This window comes from Parasteatoda tepidariorum, chromosome 6, assembly GCF_043381705.1.
Source record: "Parasteatoda tepidariorum isolate YZ-2023 chromosome 6, CAS_Ptep_4.0, whole genome shotgun sequence".
Taxonomy (NCBI): domain Eukaryota; kingdom Metazoa; phylum Arthropoda; class Arachnida; order Araneae; family Theridiidae; genus Parasteatoda; species Parasteatoda tepidariorum.
Genome location: NC_092209.1, coordinates 76941192 through 76966329, shown reverse-complemented (window position 1 = coordinate 76966329; position 25138 = coordinate 76941192). Strand labels below are relative to the sequence as shown.

General features: G+C 30.2%; 2 long non-coding RNA genes across 2 annotated transcripts; one reads left to right on the top strand and one right to left on the bottom strand.

The window, feature by feature from the left end:
• On the top strand, positions 1–24692 carry LOC122271285 (uncharacterized). The gene is made up of 2 exons (XR_006226289.2): positions 1–1763; positions 24491–24692. It is a non-coding gene; the product is annotated as an uncharacterized lncRNA (long non-coding RNA).
• On the bottom strand, positions 7700–9821 carry LOC122271284 (uncharacterized). Its single transcript, XR_006226288.2, has 2 exons — positions 8855–9821; positions 7700–7844 (listed from the first exon to the last, which is right to left on the bottom strand). It is a non-coding gene; the product is annotated as an uncharacterized lncRNA (long non-coding RNA).
• Positions 24693–25138: the final 446 nt, after the last annotated feature.

Genomic DNA, 25138 nt, shown 5'->3' with positions numbered 1-25138 from the left:
TTACCGATTCTTGCGCCATTTTGTCCGAAAACGATCTCTCATACTTTTTGTCGAGTCTTAAGTAAAGCAAGGTTATAAAACGACACACTATATCCTCCCGCACGCCAAGGGATATGGCATTCGCTGTCAAGGCTGTTGTCAGCGTCACGCTAAGTGAAAAAGCTTTCCTCGGTTGAACTTTTCCTTCAGAAATAAAAATCGCCAAAAAAAAGAAAATGAATGTCATAATTCAATTTGTTTGGAAGATTATATAGATGAGCTATGACAAACATGAATGATGGTAGCATAATTATGGAATCGTAAAACTGGATTAGAACACTGTCGAGTTGGATTTCTTTCTTGGATACAACGATTATTGTTCTGTTGAATAAGCCCATTGGCGATATTCAGATGATCTGTGTCGAACGTTGCAGCATAAAAATGAAATCATAAAACTAGACTAGAACTCTTGCCAATTCGGAAGATATTAGATTTGTTTCTGGAATAACGATTGTTGTTCTGTTGAATAAGCACACTGGCGATACGCATCAGTGAAAAAACACTTAATTAAACCCATCTTCGTATTTATTCGCAAATAATGTAGACATCAGCCATTCGCTTTCATTGTACCATGTTTCACAACATGTTTTCGAAGCACAATCCGAAATACTCAAACTGATTGACGTGTAGGATGTGACCAATGAAAACGGTACTTTAGAATTACGATTGAAGAGATTCTTTTGGAATATAATAAGTTTTTAAGAAAAAAACAATCGTACAAAAGACATTTATGTTGGTGACAGTTCTTGGATCTTGAATGATATTAAATAATATGTTCTGTTCGCCAATTATATAAAAAACGATGCCAAAACGTGTCTATGTGGAATATTTGATAAGTTCTGTGACAATTGTTTAGAAAATGACTGTATTTCGTTAGAATATTTAATTTAGCATAATTATTGTGCTTTATTTTTAAAAACTGTTGATTAAGTGGTAGATTGGTTAATTGCTCTGCCTTCATGTTTTGGAAAGTTTATTACTGATTTATATTAAACATTTATGCTTCAAGTCAAGATAGTTAGGTTGGAATTTTGGAATATATTGTAATGCATAACTTTTTGCAATAGTTTAGATTTTCAATTTGTTCTTCCAAAAAAAATCCATATTGCGTTTAATTGATCATACTTCTCCAATTCAAGACACACTAAAACTTTTTAAGAATTATGGAAAGCTATTTTAGTGCATTTTCGAGATTTTTTCAAAGAAACTTGAGGACTATAGCTAGCTCACCTTTCTTAGTCTTTAAAATCTTTTGAAGGGCGTTCGAAACGGACCATTATCAACGTCAATTTTCGTCAATTTTATAGTATTTAGCTGCTTAAAAAATGCAAATCTTAATCTTTACCTGTTTGTGGATATTTCTTAAAGTGTTGCCAACCTATTCAGAAGAACCCGTAATTATTCTTGGTGAAGAAGACACTATTGAAGAAAAACTTCCAAATTCCCATAGTGCAGCCATAGCTATGGGCTTCGTGTTTCTCCTGGTATTTCTGTACTGTATATACAGAGTGTGTACGAAGCAGTGCTGCCCTCAACCAGTTATAGCAAATGTTGACGAGCCATCTCCCGACGAGATAGACAATTACATTAAAGAACATCAAGCCTACTTGGCTATTTACGGACAAAAGCAGGACCCTAGAAGGAATTCTTGCATATGTGAATACAAGTCTGAGACAAATGTACAGAATGGAAATCCAGTCAGATATTGACAAATTTACCAACAGGTTAGTTACTTAAGGTTTTAAGATAAAACGCAAGTTACATTTAAAGAACCTAAAAGAACATGTTAAGCCTACGTATTTAAACTTAAATCAATAATATATCATTCGACTCATAGACAACATGTTAAACTCTTGCTTATTTTTTTATATTTCTTTCATTTATGTTAAACAAATATAGCAGTTTAAAGGAGATGCTCTTACATTTTCATTAGATGAATAACAAAATTTACCGTTTAGAATCTTTGAAGAAGTCGAAATGTTGTTGTTAATGTTAAAATGTAAAGATTTCAATTTCGCGAGACTGGCAAAAGTCAGTTGTCTGTTAGACAAACATTTAATTATCCGATATTTATTAACACAATTATGTATTAACAATAATTACAATTTATATAATAATTATAATATATATATATATTTTATTATAATAATTATAATTTTCTGGTATTATTAAATTAACAATAATTACAAATTAATGCAGCTTGAAGGATGCAATCTTGAGTTTTATTAAATTACAGGTAAGCTGTAAAATTTAACCTTTACAATGTTTGAAGAGTTTAAAGTGCTACGCTAAGATTCCTATTTTTCAAAACTGGCATAAGTCAGTAGTCTATTGAACAAATGCTTATTTATTCAAGATAGAGTAACATTTTGGTGAATGGAAATTTTAAAATGCTTAAGAACATCAAGACTATTAATATTTCTCTATTTGGAACCATCTTTTTTGAAGAGAAAAAATCGTTAAAAAAATTAGTGCTCCATCTAAGCTTCTGTTGCGTACGTTGTTAAATCCGATATTTAAGGTGTTTCTATATTATTCTCTAAGGTGTTTCTCTTCTTTAAGGTGTTTCTATTATTTAAATTTAATTTGTATGTTCACAAATTACGCTCCCAGATTTTAAATCATTTTCGTTTTTTAACCACTTTCGCTGAAAAGGCGTTCAAGATGTTTTTGAATCAAAATATCCATCGACGTGTTGTATATGTCGGCTTGCATCTATCACAAAAATAAAAACGACGATCGTATGAAAAAAATAAAAAATAAAAATGTTTGAATTTCTATAAGGCATTGAACATTTGACGCTTCGCAATGTGTTACAGTCAAATATTTTGGTAAGCACATCTATTAATGTCTTACCAAAGCAAGTGGTTAATGTAAACTTAGTTTTTCAATTAGGTACTTCTTCTTTGTTTATAACATTTCACAACCCCTAGAACAGTAGCTTCCATTAAATATTTTTTTTAAGTTTCAATGTGAAGAATATCGAAACATATTATTTTAATGCATGTAATTTAAACCAAAAAAAAAATGTGTCATCTTTAATAACTATTGATCTAATAATTGGATTTTCACTCACAAAAATAAAAATCTTAATGGTTTGAAGAACATTTTTATTTAAATCAGCAAATTAATATGTGCTATCTTTAAAATTTAATTACGAAATTTGATGCAAAAGCGTAATTTCTGTAAATAGTTTTTTTTTACCTTTGAAAAATATGGAATTCCGTAGATAAACACGTTTATATACGGAATAATTTCATGCAAGAAAATTATTATAAACTGATTAATATAATATTTAACAAAAAACTATGGAATTGTGAGATAACAAAGTAATCATTACTGTGAAATCCAAACTTTAAACGAGATATATTGAATAAGTTCCAAGAAGCAAAAAATCAAAAATCCAACTTTGATTTTTCTGTTTTTGATTTTTTTTCGGAATTTTTATTTCTCTTCTGGTCAAAAATTGCTAAAAGTAAATTCAACATTAAAGGGGAAAATCATTTTTGTGTCTAAAATATAAGGGATCCACTGTGGACTGATTGTAAAGACACGTTTCCCAATAGAACATCGATGTGAAGCATCACTGGCTGCAGTCAGTAAGCGGGTGGGTGACCACTTTGATCATCCTGTCTAGGGACCAAGGGTGCGAGGTATTGGTCCTCGTAAAACTGTTCTACCGTTAAGTACTCAACTTCACATTCAGGTAATTGGGTTACTAAAGAAAGGGAGTCATCCCCGCTGCAGAGGATCAAAATTGCAATGGCATGTCTTCGGATCATCCTCAGGAATGTTTCCCAGACCGTCACCAATAGCCCATTGGACAGCTCTAGTGAGAAGTAAATAAAGTACATACCTACGCAAACTATTTGAACTTTATATCTATTATCACATTAATGAATTTTTTAAAAATTCCACCTATCAAAAATTTTATTTTATATGAAACAACCTAAAAGTTTCACAAGATTAAAAATCGATACAAGTGCTCTCAAACAATAATCGATATAACTTGAGATCGTATTGAAAACTATAACAGTTTCTTAACCAGTTTCCTGGGATGGTAACGAAAAGTATAGAGAAACGCTTAGAAAGCAGCCAAGTTTTTGTAGTTAAACAAAATATTATTTTACATGCTTCAAATGCTCATGTAATTATTAAAACTAATCATGTTATGATTATAAATCTGTAATTATTAAAATTACTTAAAGCTTAAAATAATAAATGACGACAAAGGTTTATTTTCCTTTTTTTTTAAATTTGGCAGATTGAGAAAAAAATTGAGTTAACTCACACAAATTTTTTTTCCATTTATAACCTAACATAAGATTTTCATATTCTCGTGATAAAACCAGTTACATCAGCTATAAATTTCCCTTGGAAACACATTTGATATACGCACGCAATCATTGCTATAACCTGCAAGGCCTTATTACGTGCTTTTATCTCACTAAGTCATATGAAAGGAAATTACTCTTTATTATATATATAATTTGAACTTGATAGTATTTGGAATTTCCTTCCAATTTCATTATGTACTCTTTTGTTGTGCATTGTTTGATTTATTATTATTAATAAACCCTTGTTTGATTTATTAATAAACCGTGGCATTTTTAATTCACATGCAAATTTACAACTTTCTTTTTTTTCTAGATTCACTGAATTGTGGGGGAAATATATACGAATTTAAATTATTCAGGTGACCTTCCAATGATTGAAAAAATTTTGGAGTGTTCTTTTTTATTTAACAAAATTCTATTCGATGCATCTAAATCATTTTAAATTTCTTTTTAAGTATTGAATACTTTTAAAATATTTTATTTGTTCACTTTGAAGTGTGTTTTGTGAATTAAAACTCATTTGCCTTCTAACTTTAGCTCAAGGATACACTGAAACATTAAACTATACTCCGTTGCAAGTTAAGAAAATAAGCATCGAATTCAAGTAATCATCCGCTTCTGCATATAGTTCCGTTTTATTTCGTTATCAAATTATACAAATACAATCATATGCTTTCAAAACAATATAAAAACTTCTAACAGTTAAACTCGTCAGTCAGAAATTTAATTCCTGCTATCTCTTACGATATATATCGTAGAATTATTAAAGAAAGGGTTATAGTTTCATAGTCTTACTGGAATCCTAGATTTGGCGACATATTTCGATAAATAAGGAGAACATTTGTTCTTGAAAAAGAAACAACTCTGTAACGTTGCAAAAGCATTGGATTCCATTGGACTACTAAACATGGTACGTTTTATGCTGACGTACCCTTATGCCTCTATCACACGAGAGAAAAATAAGTGCAACCGTAGGTGTAACTGCAAGTGTAAGTGAAACTCTACGTGCAATTCCTCCGTTCGGAGTTGCCGATAGGGTTGCTTAATTGCCTGAACGGTTGCATGTAATTGGGTTACCATATTTTGTTATTTATCTTTACTTTTGGCTCATATTTAATTTTATCATATGATTCTATTATATCATAGTTTCACAACGATGTTCGTAAAGGGAGGAAAAAGAAATCACAGACGCTGTAGAATATTGATTGATTTTGATTTAATTTTTTACATTTGTATTTGTGTTAAGTCTTTTTTTCAGCAGCAAATTAAAATTCTGAAAATATTATTTCCCCATTAGTGAAGTAGCATAGTATAAAAAGGATTATGATTTCTACCTCATAATATGAGATGATATTAAGATATCATTGAATTTCATGCTGCGTCCCTAAAAAGATAAGGGGGTGAAAGGGGGATGGACTTAAATACTATCTAGAATTTTGACGATTTTTTTTTATCTTGTTGAGTGACTGAGGTATAAAACATGGTGCGTAGCGTTTTTAAAAAGTGCTTAAAGGTGCTTATTTTCGATTTTCATTTTTTAAAGGCCCTTAAAGGCGCTTTTCTTAATAAGTGTTTTTAAAAAGTGCCTTATTTTCCCTTTTCGAAAATGAGATTTATGAAAGGGAATGTCGATTTTCGCCACACATTATGTAAAAACGTGCTTTTCACATTTTTCTATTTCACGTTTTAAGAATTCATTCGTCCCGCAGTGAATTGATCGTTAAGACACGGTTCCCAGCAGATCACCGAAGTCAAGCATCACTGGCTACGGTCAGTGTGCGGGTGGGTGACCACTTGGATCAGTCTGCGTAGGGACCTAGGGTGTGTGGTATTGGTCCTCGTTAAACTGTGCTACCGTAAAGTGCTCAACTTCGCTCGCATGTCGTCGGGCTACCGAAGAGGTGGTGCCATCCCCTCCGCAGAGGATCAAAATTGTGATGGCATATCTTCGGATCATCCTCCGGGATGTTTCCCAGACCGTCGCCAATAGCCCATTGTGCAGCTCTAGTGCGACGAAAATTAACAACAACAACAGAATTCATTCCACCATGATCAATTTCAGCGTACCGTCAGTCCATAGCGTATGAAAGCGCCAATCATTTTACAGGTTTGGTGAAATACTTGCGACCCCGTATGTGCGTCTAGTGAGCTGGGTTCGGTGAGATTCTTGCTCTCTCATACTGCATTTTGCTGCACTCTGCTGCATTTTGCAAGATGTTCTTAATTTCAGGCTTTATTTTCCACCCTCTGAAATCGAACCGAAAAATCTCTTGATCATTTTTTTAATGGCTAATATAATCAAGAAAACAGTTCTTTGTCAAATTCTAGTTATTTTATCATGATCATGTAAAGTCTGAGAATTATTTTGCATTTTGTCAATTTACCTAGAGCTTTAAAATATTTTTTGAGTGCCTAAAATGTTCTTAAAAGTTGCTTATTTTTTGTTGAAAGATTTGGCTCCGCACCCTGTAAAAGCATAGTTTATTTATATATATTTACTATGTAACATGCTAGCTAGGCAAGTGCGGTATCATTATCTATGTAAACACTAAATCGAATGAGAATAAAAACAAGCTGTCTGATTTAATAGTTTAACAATTCGAAAATTTATAAAAAGTTTAATGTGTAGAAAGGACAATTTTATGACTTATACCACTTTATGCAACTGACATTGCTATCTAATCAAGTAAGGCATTTCTTCAAATTTATTTTTTAAGCTTAATTCAAAAACATAGTCCTTTGAAATAATTCTGTAGAAGAAATGATGGTTTAATGTATGAAATATAAATTTTTGAATTACCTTTCACTCATAAAATATTTATAACATCAAAACTATTAGATCTATCAAATCAATTCTATTTTTTAAATTCAGTCTAAAAAATACATAATAAATAATGTCAGACTTGTCTATACTACAATGTCTCAGAATTTTATTTTCATCAAATTAATTTACATTACATGAAGGGATCATCAATTTTATTCATTTACACATTGCATATCAGGAATATCACTTTTATGAAAATTATTTTTTCCACTTTCTTAGTAAAATTGCTTTTTAAATATAAGAGGATTTTCAATGTCATACTTACATTTTATTATTGTAAAATTTATATCATTCATTATTGGTATAAGATAATTTAATTAAAAATTATAGGATTTATTTTGGGACAAATTTATTGTAATATACAGTATATAAATTAAAATTTATTTATAACTATAAAAAAAAAAAATATTTTATTAAGAACATACTTTTAATGTATCATATTATTTTGTTATAGCCCTTTACGTGTTTTGTTTTGCATTTTAAATAATACAAGAATCAATTTAAAAAATAAAACATTTATTGTCAAGTGAAACATTTAGAACATTATTCATTTTTATTTCTTATTTTTTAATTTCTTCCATAAAAACAGTATTACATCTCTTTCCTTCTTTACCAGATAAACCTTACAGGATTATACGAAATATCTGAAATAAAAGAAAGAAATCACTTTCATGATAAAATTTTACCAACACATTATTAGAATAAGGAAGATTAAATGCCATTAATTTGAAATCATTTAAGTCCTTAGGTATCCCTTTTAAACTTATTTTAAGTTTGACAGATATTTTGATTATAGTTCTAAGATTATTCTATACACTAATGAAAGATGGCAGGTGTGTTTAGTTTTGTAGTTCTTATGTTTGGATTGAAATTTGTTTCAAGAAAAATAAATTGTATTTATAAACGAAGACTCTTAAAAATGTAAGTATATTGAAAAATTAGTAAGGTACACTTACATACTTACTGTCATTATAGAAAAGCTAAGTATCAAGAGATAAATGTGAAGTATAAATAAAAAGTAAAGTATCATTAGTTAACTTTGAATAATTATAAACAAAATATTATGCAAATCATCATACACAAAAAAAAAAAAGAAGGGATGAATGTAGAAACAGACAAGGAGATTGGGAATTTGCATTTTTAATAATTACTTTTTATATATAATATACTACCTTTCTTGTAATACTTTTCAATAATTACTGGAAAATGGGGTAACTTTGTGAGAAACAAGGTAAATATTTACCACACATATTTTCTAACTTGTTTTAAAATGAGATTTTCAAAAATTAAAAGAATTCTTAGGGAAGAATAAAATAATTATTTCACTAATAATTATAAAACTTTCAAATAATCGGACACATGCTTTTACAATCAACAGAAACAAAGATTAAAATTTAAAAATAAAGAAATATAATCATTATTATATTTTATGTTATAATACTGAAACAAAGTTTGGCGAGTTGCTTGGCGAATATTTCAAAGTAAAGCTTTTCGCCAGTATAATTCTTTACATATATAAAAATAGAAATTATTTCTATTTAAAGTAATTAAAACTTTGATCGGAACAAATTATAATAAGTTTTAATTTTATTAGCTTAAAATAAATAAATATTTTAAAAGAAAATTTATCGCAAAAATAATGTACTATACTTACCGATACTAAAATCGTGTGCAGGTTCCTGTTATGGTAGTACATCAACTGCATTGAGATGGTCATCTCATAGTGCGAAAGTATTTTTAATGCTTTCATTTTAAAGGAAATGTTATTATTAAACTAAAAACTTGTTCCGTCTCATCTATAAAAAAATTTCATCCGATCATCCTCTTCCTAACGTCGCCGCCATTTTTATTTACATTTGTATATGTCATCACATAAAATTGAAACGTCATAAAAAGCAAACGATCTGATTGGTTCATGAAAGAAATTGCCTGAACGGTTGCAGATATTTCGTGCAACCATGATTTCTATATCACACGAGCAATTTTTGGAGAAATTTCACTTACAGTTGCACTTACAGTTACACTTACAGTTGCACTTATTTTCTCTCGTGTGATATAGCCATTAAAACACCCATGCTTGCATTGAAATATTTATGGAACATTTTAAAGAAAACCTTATTAGAACTTAATTTTGAAATATCAGAGCGTAGATGCATCACACACTTAAGGGGAAATGTAGCGAATTTCTTATATATGCATTTTATTTGCTATAGATAATTTATTTGAAGCGTTTCACATTAAAATCTGAAATTCTATTTTCTGAAAATACCCATACTTGACAGAAAAATTCATACTTAAAATATGCATCGCTTTACTTTTATCCAAAAACAAATACACATTTAAAAAAACTGCAAATAATTTTTTAAGGACTAAGTTTTTTTCTTTATTGATTTGGTTCAACTTATCGTCATTATGACATACGAAATCTGAAAATCTTCAAAAATTAAAATTGTTCTTATGGTTTAATCATGCATTTTCTTTAAAAGAAAAGTCTCTAAATTACATTTTTTAGTTATAACTTTAAAGATGGAAAGTTTAAGCAATGTTTAGTCTTTGCAAATTAAAATAGATTATTATTTTGTGTAAATGTCTGTTTAAAAATAACGTAAGCACCTTTTACAACTCGGCTGAGCTCTTTTAACTTTCTCATATTAAATCTATACAAAACCTATATATTATTTCAACGTTTAGTTTTTAAACGCTTTTTCAAATAAAAATGAATTGTAGTATAATTGGGAAAATCATTTTAGAAGGAAAAATTCTTAAACTGACAAACTTTGCATTAAAAAATGAGTTCTAACTAAAAAGTATTCCCTGCTAAATGGTGAACCTAATTTTGCGCTATATGGATTTTGTTGAAATTTAAATCACTTTAAATCTCTTAAACTTTATTTAAAGTTTCCTATTTGCATTCATGTTTTTAAACTAAATATTTCTTTTTGTTTATTCCATAAATTTCAATATATTTATAATATCATTATAGTGTAATCTCTATATAAGACCATCTTTAAGTAGCGACCTTCTCTATTTTTGACACCACTTTTGAGAATCTCATAGACTTTGTGTTGAAGAAAACCTTTAGGAGTCACCATCAAATAGTCTTCGACCGACCGGGCGAACATCTGCATTAAATGCGAAAAGATCAAAAAAGGAAACATGAAAAATTATTGAAAAATGTATTAACGAAACAAATAAGTCAATTAAACTGTATTAAAGTATTTGTGTGAGGCTTTTAATTATAGATCTCTTTTTTTAAAGATCTCTGAAAAAGATCTACAGCCTCATGCTGTAGACAGAGTGCGCTAAAGACGATGCAAATAATAAAAGTTTTTAGAGAAAAAACTAAGCATCACAACCTAACAAACTTCTTCGCATCTTTTAAAGCTAACAAATGTTTATGATATAAATTTAAATACAAATATAAAACAAGAACATAATTGTATATTTATTTAAAATAGTTGTATCTTTCATATTTTTTTTAAATTTTACTTTATAACCGTCGTTGACCAGCCGAGACAATTTTAGGGTTCATGACTTCTAAAGTTCAACTCGATTGCTTTGTAATTTTGAACCCAATCCAGAAGACAGCGGAACTCTTGGATCAAGAAATGTGAGAAATTTGACTTCGTAGAGTACGTTTTGATTGAACTAACTCGCGTTACATGAAGAGGAAAACCACGATAACCTCCCACATTCAGTCTAACGGCAAGGGCCTCTAACCCATCATCCGTCTACCTCTGAGGATATTTCACGTCTGCACTACGGTAGGTGCAAGCCGGATGCGGAATTCATATCGACAAGGCATAGCTGGAACTCAAACCCGGCTCACATCATTGAAAGACGAACGCTTTGATCCCTGAGCAATGGCAGCTCATCTTTCATAATTGGTAAATTTGATTTTACGCATAATTATATCAGCTCAGATCATTTTCATTAATGATGAATTTTATTGATCGATATAATTTTCATGACGCCAACACAAGTGGTCTTTCCACACCAAGAAAATTGCACTGACAAAAATGAAAAATCTTGTTCTTTTGATAACATTTCGATGTCAATGAAGGTAACCCCTAAAAACGACCAACCTACATTTTACTGTGGAGCAGAGAGGATACTAGGCCTTGGGGAAAAAATAAGATCGAATGTTATTGTAATACCGTTTAAGAAGTTTGAAATATCAAATTCCTTGGTGAAGTTGATTTATTGTGGGATTCAGCAGATAAATAATGAAGTAGAATCCATTACAGACGCGGATCCGGATGACGAAACTTTTAACCTTATTGAATCCAACATATATGATATTCTGGAATATTTAAGATTTTGGTTTACTTTCTTTTATGTTTTAAAATGTATCATTGTGTTGCATATTTTAAAATACTCTTGAATCTTTACTTTTCTGGGTAATTTTTTTATCAAAATGTAGTTAATGTTTCTTTTTAAAAAAAAAATTTCACAGGTAAACAAATATGGTAAAAGAAAAATCAAAGATTATAGCATTCATTATATTAAAAATAGTTCTAAAAAAGTCTAAGTTGTGGAAATTGATAAAAAGTTATTCATATTTATCTCATTGTTTATAATGTATTAATATTTCTCGATAAACGAGTGCCCGACTTCGATTATCGTTGTATAAGTCGATCCTTCGATTTTTGTATAATTTTGGGGTAAAAAATGGCGATTTATGCANAAACGAGTGCCCGACTTTGATTATCGATGAATAAGTCGATTCTTCGATTTTTGTATAATTTTGGGGTAAAAAATGGCGATTTATGCACCCTTGTTAGACGGTAAGTTTTTTTAATGAATTATAAAAATTTAAAAGTGTATTATTGTTTTATTTATTACCAAGTTAATTGAGAAAAATGATTTGCGACCTTTTAGTGGTCAGACTAAGATAAAATTGACACACTGCTACTTCCCCCTGGAAGGCTGTGCATCCCGTTTTAATCATGCTGAAACAATGGTATAATATTAACAATGACTTTTTTTATAAAACTCCTTAACAATGCATTAAATGCAGAAAGATTATTTTCAATTGTTAAGACAGTACGACTAAATAAAACCATTGTTTAAAACGTTAACAACCACATTGTTGAAATATAGTTTTGTCATTCCAAAGCTTGTATTTGGTGCGATAACTTGAATTTTGTTCAAGAGTTATTTAAAAGCGATTTTGATTCCATTATGGAATACTTTCAGCGAATTAAGCGATTTTTCGCTAATTTGTGCTGCTGCGGCGGCGATGGTGATGTTGATGATGGTGGAGATGATGATTTGGAGTTTCAGGTAAATGGTAACATTCCTCATACAAATAGCAACATTATTAGTGTTCTGGCTAATCTAGCATCTCAGTCAGTTATTAGATTCGCCATAAATTAAAAGTGATATACTGCCAAATATCTGTGGTTAGCTTTGATCAAAATTTTGTTATTTAAACAGAGAGTGGTTTGATACTGGCACTTATAAAGTTGAGTCGGATGGCTCTAGTCTTTTTTATAATCACTTTATGACTCTCGATATGTTAAGCCTGTTTTTGTAATGTAAAGATTTTTTTAATACTTGTACTTATATTTATTTCAATAAAGTATGTCAAAGTAATAGAGTTTTATGAGATATAATATCTTTTAGGGTATTTGAAATTTTGAAAGCAATAATTCTTAAGGACAATTTTTTAGCTCAGAAATTTTTGAAAAATACTTTTGACCTTTATGTATTAATTCTGTTTACATATTTATAATTATACTTAATACTTAATGTAAATTACATCTTACTTCTTTTAATATGCATGGATATCTTTTCATACAATTGGTGTAATTGAAAGATGAAATATTTGAAATGAATCTCTCTCACTTTTAAGTAATTTTTCCCTGCTATCTGCAAAAACATAAAAAGAAAATAAAAATAAGGCCCAAAATTATAAAAAGGTAACAAATTGCAATTCTTTACTCTACTAAGATTCAAATACAAACGAATTTTTAAATTATTATAAATTTTTTGATCATTTTCATGCTAATGTAATCCAGATAAAAAATTATTCTTTTCGATTTGGATATTTCAGATTTCATTTATGAGAATTCTTATTGTTTTATTCTCGTATAAAGTTCTACGAAATTAATGCAAAATATCAACTTTATTTCATTTATCTTTCAGTCAAATAGAATTGCTGAAACTGTGAGTTGTGAGGAATCAATTGATTCGCGTGAAGAGTTTTCATACAAAGATGGTAATTCACTATCTTTCTTTATATGCCTGTTAGTAATTTAAGAGTCCCGAGTAAAATTTCAGTACGTAAGCAACTTACACAATAATTGGCTGAATAAATCGTAGCATAATTTATTTTTGATATTGGAAGCATGGAATGATATCAATCATACATATATATGATTGATATAATGTTTTAATGATATAATGATAGATATATATATAGTTTCCCTTGTCTGGCAAAGCAAAGATCGGGCCAAAAAAAATCTTGAGAAAGTCATAGAAAATCTCGCTAACTGTTCTTCGAAATTCTGTATTCCGAATTAACCTTTAGCCAGATAGAAAGTGATTAAAGCGACATTACAAATGAAATTCTATAGTTTACAAGTCATGTGAATAAGAAGGACAAGACAACAGTGTAACTAAAACTACGTCTGCATCATTATCTATTGCTTTAAAAAAGAATGGACATCGTCTTGCCGCTAAAGAACTTCATCGCGGTTAGCCCCGGGTGGTTTATGAACAGTGCGGTGAGGTGAACATCCTGTCGGCATATCATGATTACCGAGATTAGCTTTCAAGAATAAAATCAGGGTTCATAAATTATTTTTCAGGGCCAAATATCAAGTAAAAAACCTCAGAAACCACTGACTAATAAACCCAAATCATTGATTGTATATTTTCCGTACATTTTTAATAGTAACTGTAGAAGAATGCTTTAGTTTAATTCATATAAAAAGATAATTCACTAGTTATATCTTACTAAATTGATTGGTTAAAAAAACCGTGATGCTATATATCAATTATTCCTCCTGATAGGAGGGGAAAGAATACAATACCCAAATTTATTTTCTATTGATATTGGACATTTAATTTTGAAAATTCAATTTAAAAAAAAGATAGGCGAATAATTGCAGCGACATATTATTTAAGTCTCTCTGTGGGAATATATATTTGTTCGTAAATTACTTTTGAAATAAAATTTAGATTACGAATTAAATTAATGTTATAAATAAAACTAAGATTAATATTTTAAATTCAAATGACTGACACGTAGATATTTCTACCTTTCAAGAAAGACCCATTTTAAGAAATAATGATTATTAGTAAGATTTCCATGTTTGGCACTTGTTAAAAGTTTTTTTTTTTCATTTCTTTTTATTTTCAAAAAAGGCATCAGTGTTGAGTTAGGTTCAAATGAAAGAACTAAAGCTGATGCATTTGAAAACTGTGATGACTTGGAAGTTCTTCCTGATGAAGAACTCTTTGACATGCTAGGTGTCAATGTGGGACCAATGTGGGTCGATGAGAAAGCACCGTCAATGGTGGATAAATTTGTCAGCTTGGGAGAAGTGTTGACGGATGAGGAGCTACTTGATATGCTTCATGTCAACTTAAAATTGATGTTGACAGATAAAACTGAGCAAGCATCTATGGAAAGTTTTGCTCTTTCAGGAGAAACATTGACGGATGTAGAATTGCTTGACATGCTTGGTGTCTTTGATGGGCCACAGAGAATTTCAATTGTGACTGAAAATGAGCAATCTTCATCTGAGAAGGTGATTTGCATTTCAAGAGATCCGAATGATCCCATTGCTCAGGTCACTGAAAATATTGGCTTTATCATGGAACATCTAGCTGATGTGTTTATTGTTGGTAAAAAGAAAGGAAGCATGTTAGTGGACATCAATGATCCTAAATTTGATGTTGTGATAGACAAGTTGGGGCTTACAAACCCTTGCCAAATAGCATATTTGGACTTGATTTTTGATGTCTCGAAAGAACTTTTGGTGGATTTTTATCAGTGAGTAAAATATTTCTGTAACATTTCTTAACTTAGAGTAGAAAGGCTGGGATCAATAAAATATTACGTTTCACTTTCAAATCTTTTTGGAAAATTATGCAAAATGCTACAATTTTCTTCTAGAAAATAAAATGTTTCTCTGCATTGAGATCTTATCTAGTAGAAATACTGTAAACCTTTATATTACTTGTCTGGAAGAACTACTAAGGAACAATTCGGTGTGAAAATATTACAGCTAAAATTGCCCAAATCTTGCAACTAACTTTATGGACATGGCTACTGTAGATCTTTACATCATAGAGCTGACATTTGCTCCACAAGAGCACATTTAGAATAAATAATAAAACATTTATCAAACAACCATTATTCAATGCATTTCTTTCGCTCGGTCACCTTTCTTATTTCTAATACTTGAAAATGTATAGTTATAAAGACAAAAAGTGCAGAGCCAGGAAAAATTCCAAAAAAAATTAAATTATTTTCGAAAAAGAACTTTAATTAATTATCTCATAAATCATTATTTTTCATTTAAAAAAATGGGAAGTTAAATGGATAACGAAGACATAAAAATTAAGTCTGTAGTATTAAAAAAATATTTATGTGTTCTACTGCTCTACTTAAGTTTTGGATATATAACTTTTTGATCACACTGGTTCAAATTAGTTGGTTTAAAATGAAAATTCAATGCACGGTAACGATAAAAAGCATTGTTATACTTGATTCATACATATTTTCAAAGCTTATCCTGAAAGATAAATTTGGAAGAAAGCAGATATACTGAAACATTAAGAAAACTTTTCGCACTTGGAGACGATCACCAATGCAACACTCCCTTACATTCATAGTAACATATTAAAATGTTTTATTTTACCTATAGATTTGAACCGTGTCGTGTAGTTAAAATTATTTAGTGACAATTATTTAATATCTCTTTAGAGAGACACAAGAAGTGCCTCAACCATGGCTGAAGCCAAAAAGGTTAGCTCCAAAGCCAACTTTCCCATGCGAGAAAGATAAATTATTGCCCGTGCTTCAGAAAGAAGTGGAAAAAGCTTTAGGGCTCATACCAAAACAGAAAACAAATGCATGGGAAAGTAAGAGACCTCCATGGTCCATTATGAAATTGGGCTGCATAGATAGAGATCTTGTGGATCTCATTTTAATCGATGACATCAAACAGGAAGAGCCAGATTGGATCAATTATGATCAGGAGGAAGTAGTGGTTAAATCGCAAATAGTCGATTCCATCTTGGATTTATTGATAGATGACACCATTACAACTCTTAAAAAACTAGAGGAAAATATGAGTGGTCAAACATCTGGCTTTCCTTAATTGGAAGTGTGTGTTGTGGCACATCATGCTTCAATGCTTAACTGGATTTGATAAATGGACTGGAACTGGACTTGATTAATGGATTGGAACTGGACTATAAATAATAAGATCAAGATTAAGTAGCGGTCAAGTTCTAAACGACCGATTTCTTACTTGATCTTTTGATAATTGCTACTCTTGCAAAACTGGAAGAAAGCACGAAATGGTAAATATTGTATTTTCTTTGATTTGAATGGTGTGTTGTGCTTAATTGTCATACATTTTTGTTTTAAACCTCCTATGCCTGGATGGCATTATAAAATCAAAAAATGAATATATTTAATGATGGAATTTCATCTTATCCGTAAAAAATTGCAAAGTAACTGCTAGTTTATTATTGCTTATCCTCTCAGGTGATGTTCTTTGGACACCTGATTTCCCCACACTTAATTTAGTTGGAATACCCAACAACCATTTTAATTTATTTTATAACCGCCGTTGAAAAACCGACCCAATTTAGGTTTTACAACTACAAATATTCAACTCTGAAGCCTTGTTTCTTGAACCGAATCTTGGAAGCAAGGAAACTCCTGGATTAAATATTGCTAGAAATTTGCTTTAGTGGAGGACTTTTTGATGGAACTTACCAGCATTTGCGTTGCATTTTGTGGAAAACCATGGAAACATCCCACGGTTAGTCTGACGGCAAGGGGACTCTAAACCTATGATCCGTCTACCACTGAGGATATTTAACGCCAACTTTATTGTCGGTGCGATCTGGATGAGGAATTCGTATCAACTAGCCATCGCTGGGAGATAAACCCGGTTTACCTTATTGGGAGGCAAGAGCTCTATCCCCTATGCCCCCACGGCTCTGTCAGCAACCATTAACAGTACCAGAATATAAATATGCACATGGATCTAGAATATGAATAATTTTGAAATTCATGGCGTTGACTCATGTTTTAACCAGTTTGGAAAATTCAAGTTCTATTAAAGGATATTTAATATGCAATTAATTATGGTCTTCAAAATTAATGAAAGGAGCAGACTAAAAAAAATTTCAATTATTTAAAACTATCTGTTTTATTTTTAATTTGCAATCATACTGTACTTAGTCAATCCATATTTAATTTAGTAAAAAGTTACTGAATTCGGACCACTTGATTTAGCATTTGAGAGTGCAAAACAAATTGCTAGGCAAGGATTTGGAGGAACGTATCAACTTTTAATTACAGAATTTAATGAAAAATTAATGAACGAAAATATATTCTTAAAACTGCTCTCCTTTTTAACTGTTGTAAAACTGGTCAGAGAGACATGTAATATAAATAAAGATCTATTTGTTGTTGTGTAATAACGTTTAAATAAATAGATGAATTGCCTCTGATTTCATAAAATAATGCATTGAAAAAAACTGATTATCTCTATTGACTATCTTCTTTAGATTCTAAAGATTGCATAGCTACAGAATATCTTTGAATGTCTAAAAAAAGAAAAAGAAAAAAAAAAAAAAAAAAAAAAAATGACATTCATGTGATTAGAAGATTTATTTCAAAGCTCCTAAAGATTATTTCAATTTATTAAAAAAAAATTATCATTAACCATACTATTGTAAAAAAAAATCAATATATAAATTGAAAAAAATAAAAAAAAAAACAAAAATAAAAATCTGACTCTGTTTCTATTCTCTGTTTTAAGTTTTCAAATGAGTAGTTAATTTGGTACTTTTGCATTTCGCTCATCCAGGCGAAAGAGTTGTCAAAGCAAAATAACCAAGCGCAAGTAATTTCAACTGTTATTATTATTATCATTTTAAGTGACAACCACTTTGGAAAGATTTCCGTATCGTGATCTGCTGCAAATAATTGTCAAGTCTTAAAAACTGACGTGTAGAAGTATGCGAAAATCTTAAGCAAATATTAAAAAGAGACCAATTTCAATGATATAACTAGTAGCCTACCCTGGGTAAACTTCTCTACACTTTTTGAATAAAATTACAAATTTACGACACATCAAAATACGTAAGTATCGCCACCATTTTTAATAATTAATATAAATTAAGCAAAATGTCTGAAATTAGCCAACCCTGGGGAAGCTTCTCTACACTTTTTGTAAAAAGAATTGCAAATTTAAAATCAATTTGTAGCACATATCACAATAAGGAAATATTACCGCCATTTTTAAAATTTAATATAAAATAAACAAAATACCTGAATATACTTTAGCCAGCGAAATGGAAAAGAATTGATATGTTATTATTCCTTAAGTATTCATAAAGAATTGCTAAATGATCAGTTTAAAGCTACCAAAAATGACCCTTTAATTAATGGACAGTCAATACTTAATATTGCGGTTTTAACCTTATTCAGCAACTATTTTTGTTAGTATAGTAGTTTGTTAAACAGAAGCAAAAAAGTTCGAAGGGATTAAAGTTAATGAAAAAGTAAAGTTTTTTTTACTTACTTTTAAAGAAACGAAAAAAAAATTTTACCAATAAAACTCATGAGTTTGTTCTCAAAATATTTAATAGCAAATACCAACAAATAATGGGTGAACAAACTGGGGAATAACAACGAATAATTGACGAACAAAAACGTCACAAAAATCTACAAAAAAGAGTAACATATTTATTCTTATGATGCAAAAGTATAAAGAAATTATGATAAGAAAGGAATGAAAATGGTGCATCTGAATGTATGTTACACGTTTTTTATTTATATGCAGATTCTTCAAAACACTTTAACATTTACTAGTTTTGAAATTGATTTTAAATCTGCGACAAATGTTTGGAGTTTTTTTTCTAGCCAACTACTTTTGATGCATTTTCATTGTCCTTACTTTTGCCACATGCTGAAAAGAAAATCTAATATTGTAATCCTATTAAATTCGAATTCTCTTGTATTGCGATCATTTTCTTAATGCAAAACATGCATTTCATAAATATGCAATTCATTAAATATCTGCTGCAATTCATAAATAACCGCTGAAATAAAATATATACCTCACAATCTAAAATTTCTTCGACTATTATTAAATAAAATAAGAAAAAATAATAAATATTTATTACGAAATATTTTTTCTTGGAACTATCTCTGAATAAACGAATTTTATTACGGTGTTTAAAAAAGTTTCCATTGGCTTAAAAAGTTCTCGAGATATGGCGAAATATCCAAAAAAGTAAAATTTACATGAAGGAGTCCAAACTTTGAACCGCTTTTCCAACCAAACTATTGGAACCATATTTCCCAGATTGCGGTTCTTAAAGTTTAAGTATTGTAAGTTAGTTAAAGTTTAAAGGAATTAAACATTGAAATAATCAAGTTATGAAATTGAAACAATTAATAAATGTTAAGATTAAAAATAAGGTTAATCTTAAATAACTAATGAAAATTAATGCCTAATACTCGTACAAGAGAGACAATTGATTCACAATTTCAGTACATGAGATCTAAGAAAAACCATAAAAATTGTGTATGTGGCAAGTCAAACCCACAAGAATGCATAAGGAATTAAAACAAATTAATATTTAAATGAATAGAGTAAGGTTAAATATTATACATTAAATAGCGTTAAAATAGGCCGAATGGTGGTCCAGCATTGTTGAACACCGAATAACCCAATAGGTCCATTGGGTCAAAAGTTTAGAAATAAGTCAATAAACAAAAACAATTAATATAATGATAAGGAGAGATGCATGTAAAAAATATAAGGAAATAGCATTCTTGTAAGTGTGAATATTATCTGTACTAACTATTAAGTAAATCATGGCTACTCACCCTACATGTCGATGACACAACGATCTGTGGCGATTGATAAAACAATCATGGGAAAAAAAACACACACACACACAAATCAAATGCGACATAAAGAATTTTTACTTTTGTTTCGCTGCAAAAGAAAATCGTCTGCAAAGAACAATATTTATTATTCTTTCATCAATTTATTTAAATGCGAACCAGAAAGAACTATATTTGTGACGATTTTTATTTTTTATTGTATTAATTATTATTATTTATTAATTGATTATTCAATAAGTTTTGTTTTCCTCATTTCACACGATTTATGAAAGCAAGAAAAAAGAAGGCTGTGCAACGTCGTTTTATTTCGAGAGTTGGCNATTCTTGTAAGTGTGAATATTATCTGTACTAACTATTAAGTAAATCATGGCTACTCACCCTACATGTCGATGACACAACGATCTGTGGCGATTGATAAAACAATCATGGAAAAAACACACACACACACACAAATCAAATGCGACATAAAGAATTTTTACTTTTGTTTCGCTGTAAAAGAAAATCGTCTGCAAGGAACAATATTTATTATTCTTTCATCAATTTCTTTAAATGCGAACCAGAAAGACGTATATTTGTGACGATTTTTATTTTTTATTGTATTAATTATAATTACTTGTTAATTGATTATTCAATAAGTTTTGTTTTCCTCATTTCACACGATTTATGAAAGCAAAAAAAAAAGAAGGCTGTGCAACGTCGTTTTATTTCGAGAGTTGGCGACGTTGATAATCGTTAACACTGGGAGCTTGGCATCCATTTAGCGTGCACTTAGATGCAAAAAGGCTCTCTCCATATGGATAATGTTTTTTCCTTAACTTGCAACAGAGTACAGTACAAATTCTTAATATGTAGGTTATTAGCAATGTTCGATTTATTTTGTTTTAATTAACTATAACAAAATGGTGTCTGGATAAGAAATCCCCTTCGCTTGGAAATAAGCTAATTTAAAAGCATTGATAAAGGCAACGACGTTGGCGTGTTTAGCATATGAATGAGATGCGTTTGAAATATGTAGCTTCCAGTATATATTAATTTTACAAGTTATAAGTGCATTTTATTTTATTTTATGACATTCGTTAAACAGCCGACCCAATTTTGGGATTACAACTACGAATGTTCAACTCCGTAGCCTTGTAATTTTGAACCAATCTAGAAGACAAGGAAACTCCTGGAGCAGTACCCCAGAGGTATGATTTGTTATCGGAACATGGAGGACTTTGTGATCCGCCAGATTTAACATGCATCAGTCATGTTTTACTACACGGGTAGTCTTCGGCTGGCGGGGATCGAACCCACTACCTCTTGGACATGGACCCAGTGCCCTACCAACCAGGCTATCCCGGCCCCAAGTTTTAAGTATATTGTTATTTCTATACAGCATATCATTAAAGCATTTTAATGGCTATCGTCCTTAAAAGGGCGAAACCATAAGAGAAATCTTTCATTGCAAATTCTTTTTCTCCTCCACAAGTAATTTAAGGTACATAAAAGGTGATATGCAAACCTAGAATTAGCCATAAAGTTTCAAATACCGAAAATAAATTTTCAAAATCTCAAAATAAATTATGACTTAGGATTACACAATGCATAAATTCTGTTTCAATAATTTGTTTGTATTTTATTATTTTAAAAAAAGCAGTTCTGCAATTGGAATTTCATGGCTTGCTCTAGATTCGCCTTAACTCACTTTTTTTCATACTGTAAATTATAAATTACTCATGGACGTGAAACAGAATTTGCGTTGAAAAGTTTCTCCCTTGATATGGCGTCCTCTCAAAACATTATCGTTCATGGTCATAAGTTATTGAATTTTATTTCTTTTTGCACTTATTTATTAAAAACAGAGCCTCGAGAATCCCTAAAAAATGGAGCAAAAATGTTAAATCTTATGTGAAATAGTAATCATTTCTTAAAGAAAATATAGAAATTACTAAAATCAAAATAATATTACTTCGAAAATAATATTACTACGAAAAGAATATTACCACGAAATAATGTAAATCAAAAAAATGTTCGCCCTCTTAGCTGAGATGAAATAAAAGAGGTGTTAAAGAATTCAGTAACTAGCACTTCAAAAGAAACCAAAGTTGCGAAGTATTTTTCACTGTTGGATGATTATAGTTTTTAAGAAAAAGTGCGTTTTCATACTGCTCACGAGGAAGTGCATTACATTCCTCAGTTATCAAAATATTGTCTCTTGATCCCACATAATTCCCTTTATTTCGCGTTACTATGGAAACCAATTACAGAAGTATAATTTCTGAAGAAATGGAGAATAACAAGGAATGAAAGTATTTCGCAACTTCTTTTATTTTTTCTCGTTTTCTTTATTAAATTCTTTGATAAATTCCCCATTTAATATTTTTTTATTTAATCGCTGTAACAGGAAAGACATTTCTTAATTTAGAACTAAAAAATTATCTTCTCAGCATTATTATTATTTTGTTTCACTATTATTATTTTGACTTACGAAATTTTGCCTCGAAATTTTTGTTTAACTTGCTTTTGTGTTTCTCGAGGTATAATTTTTTGATAAATAAGTGTGCTGAAAAATTATTACAGCTTATGACTAAACAAATTAAAGCCGATTTAATAAGCATATATCTATAAAAAAAATAGTAATTTTCGATTTTATTTTCCTGTTACCGTTTAGAAATTTCAACTCCACATTACGTAAAAAAACTTTAGGGATCAAAAGTATGGTCATCGCAGTTATTACTCAAACAATTTGGAATTAGGCACCGAAATGCGCCTGATTCCGATATCGAAATGTGCTTAATTCCGATACCTAAATGTTTCTGACTCCAATACCAAATCGTGCTTAGTTCCAATACCGAAATGTGCCTAATTCCGACACCAAATTGTACCTAATTCCGAAACCAAATTGTGCCTAATTTCAATACCAAATTGTGCTTAATTTCAATATCGAATTGTACCTAAATGTGTCTAATTCCGATACGGAAGTGTGCCTAAGTTCAATATTAGATTGTGTCTAATTTCGATACCAAAATGTGCCTAATTCTTATGCAAAAATGTGCCTAATTCCGAAACCAAATTGTGCCTAATTTCAATACAAATTATGCTTAATTTCAATATCGAATTGTACCTCAATGTGTCTAATTCCGATACGGAAGTGTGCCTAATTTCAATGTTAAATTGTGTCTAATTTCGATACCAAAATGCGCCTTGTTCTTATGCAGAAATGTGCCTGATTCCGATACTAAATCGTACCTAATTCCGAAACCAAATTGTGCCTAATTTCAATACCAAATTATGCTTAATTTCAATATCGAATTGTACCTCAATGTATCTAATTCCGATACGGAAGTGTGCCTAATTTCAATGTTAAATTGTGTCTAATTTCGATACCAAAATGTGCCTAACTCCGATACGGAAGTGTGCCTAATTTAAATATTAAATTGTGTCTAATTTCGATACCAAAATGTGCCTAATTCCAAATCAATATTATTAAATACAATATCGTTATTAAATTTATTGCATGCATTTAATCTAGTATTTTTATTCTTTTTTTAGTTTTCAACACCAGTTTCTTTGATAAAGTTATTTCTTTTCGAATGCCTGGATTAAGTAATTTAAATTTCACTATATTTTTGTAATAATACGTTTTTTAAGTCAATATCAGATTAACATAACAACGAGCTCGGCCAGAAGAGAAATTTAATTTGATTAACACCTACACGGTGTCAATATATATTTTTAGAATTATTGTAAAAAATTAAATCATTGGATCTTACACATTAGAGGTCATAAGTTAGCTATTTGATTAAAACGTACTCGAAACCTGACGAACAGGCGACAAAATATTTCTGAATACCAGTTTACTTGTAGGAAAGGTGTCTGAAATATTTTTGTTTTTTTAATTTCACCTTCAAGTTTTTACCAACGAATAAACAGATTTCGAGCCTTTTATCTTACCTTCAGTTTGATTGATCTCGATAATGATTCGTCATATTTCGATTGCGTTTTTATTTCTTATCTCCCTTGAATATCAATTGGTGACCTCGACATGTCAATTCTAAAAACTTTGTTTTCGTCAAGGATTTTGAAAATGTACTTTAAGGTAGGGTAGTCATTACACTCTACGTAACACTGTATAAAATCATTCTGTTCATTTACATGATTCTCTTAATGATGTATTCCTTTTCTTTTCAGGCTGAAGTTATGGATTAGAAACCTACTCAGTGAAACTTTTCTTTTATTCAGACTTAAACAATTAACCACTAAAGTACAAAAGACAGTGTTGTTGCCTGTATTTTCGTATCAAGTGTAGATAGAAAGCAGTATTAAGTGTATAAACCATTAAACTCAGCAGAAGTGTAGTTTTAATTATGATTAAAATAATAATAAATACTTATGTATTCGTAATTTTTAATAAAAGGAAAGTGCCATAACCTAAAAATGTATAATTTAAGACAGTTCTTGACAGATCTTGATATGACAGATCAAGCAAAATATAGAGTGTACCAAAAATGGATTCAATTTACATTTTGCACAATTTGTTCAAATTTCCGCCCCAAATTTTGACTTTACGGCTACCAATGTTCAACTCCTTAGCCTTGTAGTTTTGAAACCAATCCATAAGACAACGGAACTGCCACAACAAGCACTGGAACAAATTCGCCTTTGTGGAGGATTTTTTGATGGAACTAACCCACATTTGAGTTACATGAAGAGGAAAACCACTATAACCTCCCAGGGTTAACCAGACTCCAAGGGGACTCTAACTCCTACCACTGAGGCTATAATACGCCAGTACTGTGGTCGGTTCTATCCGGGTGCGGAATTCGTATCACCCAGTCA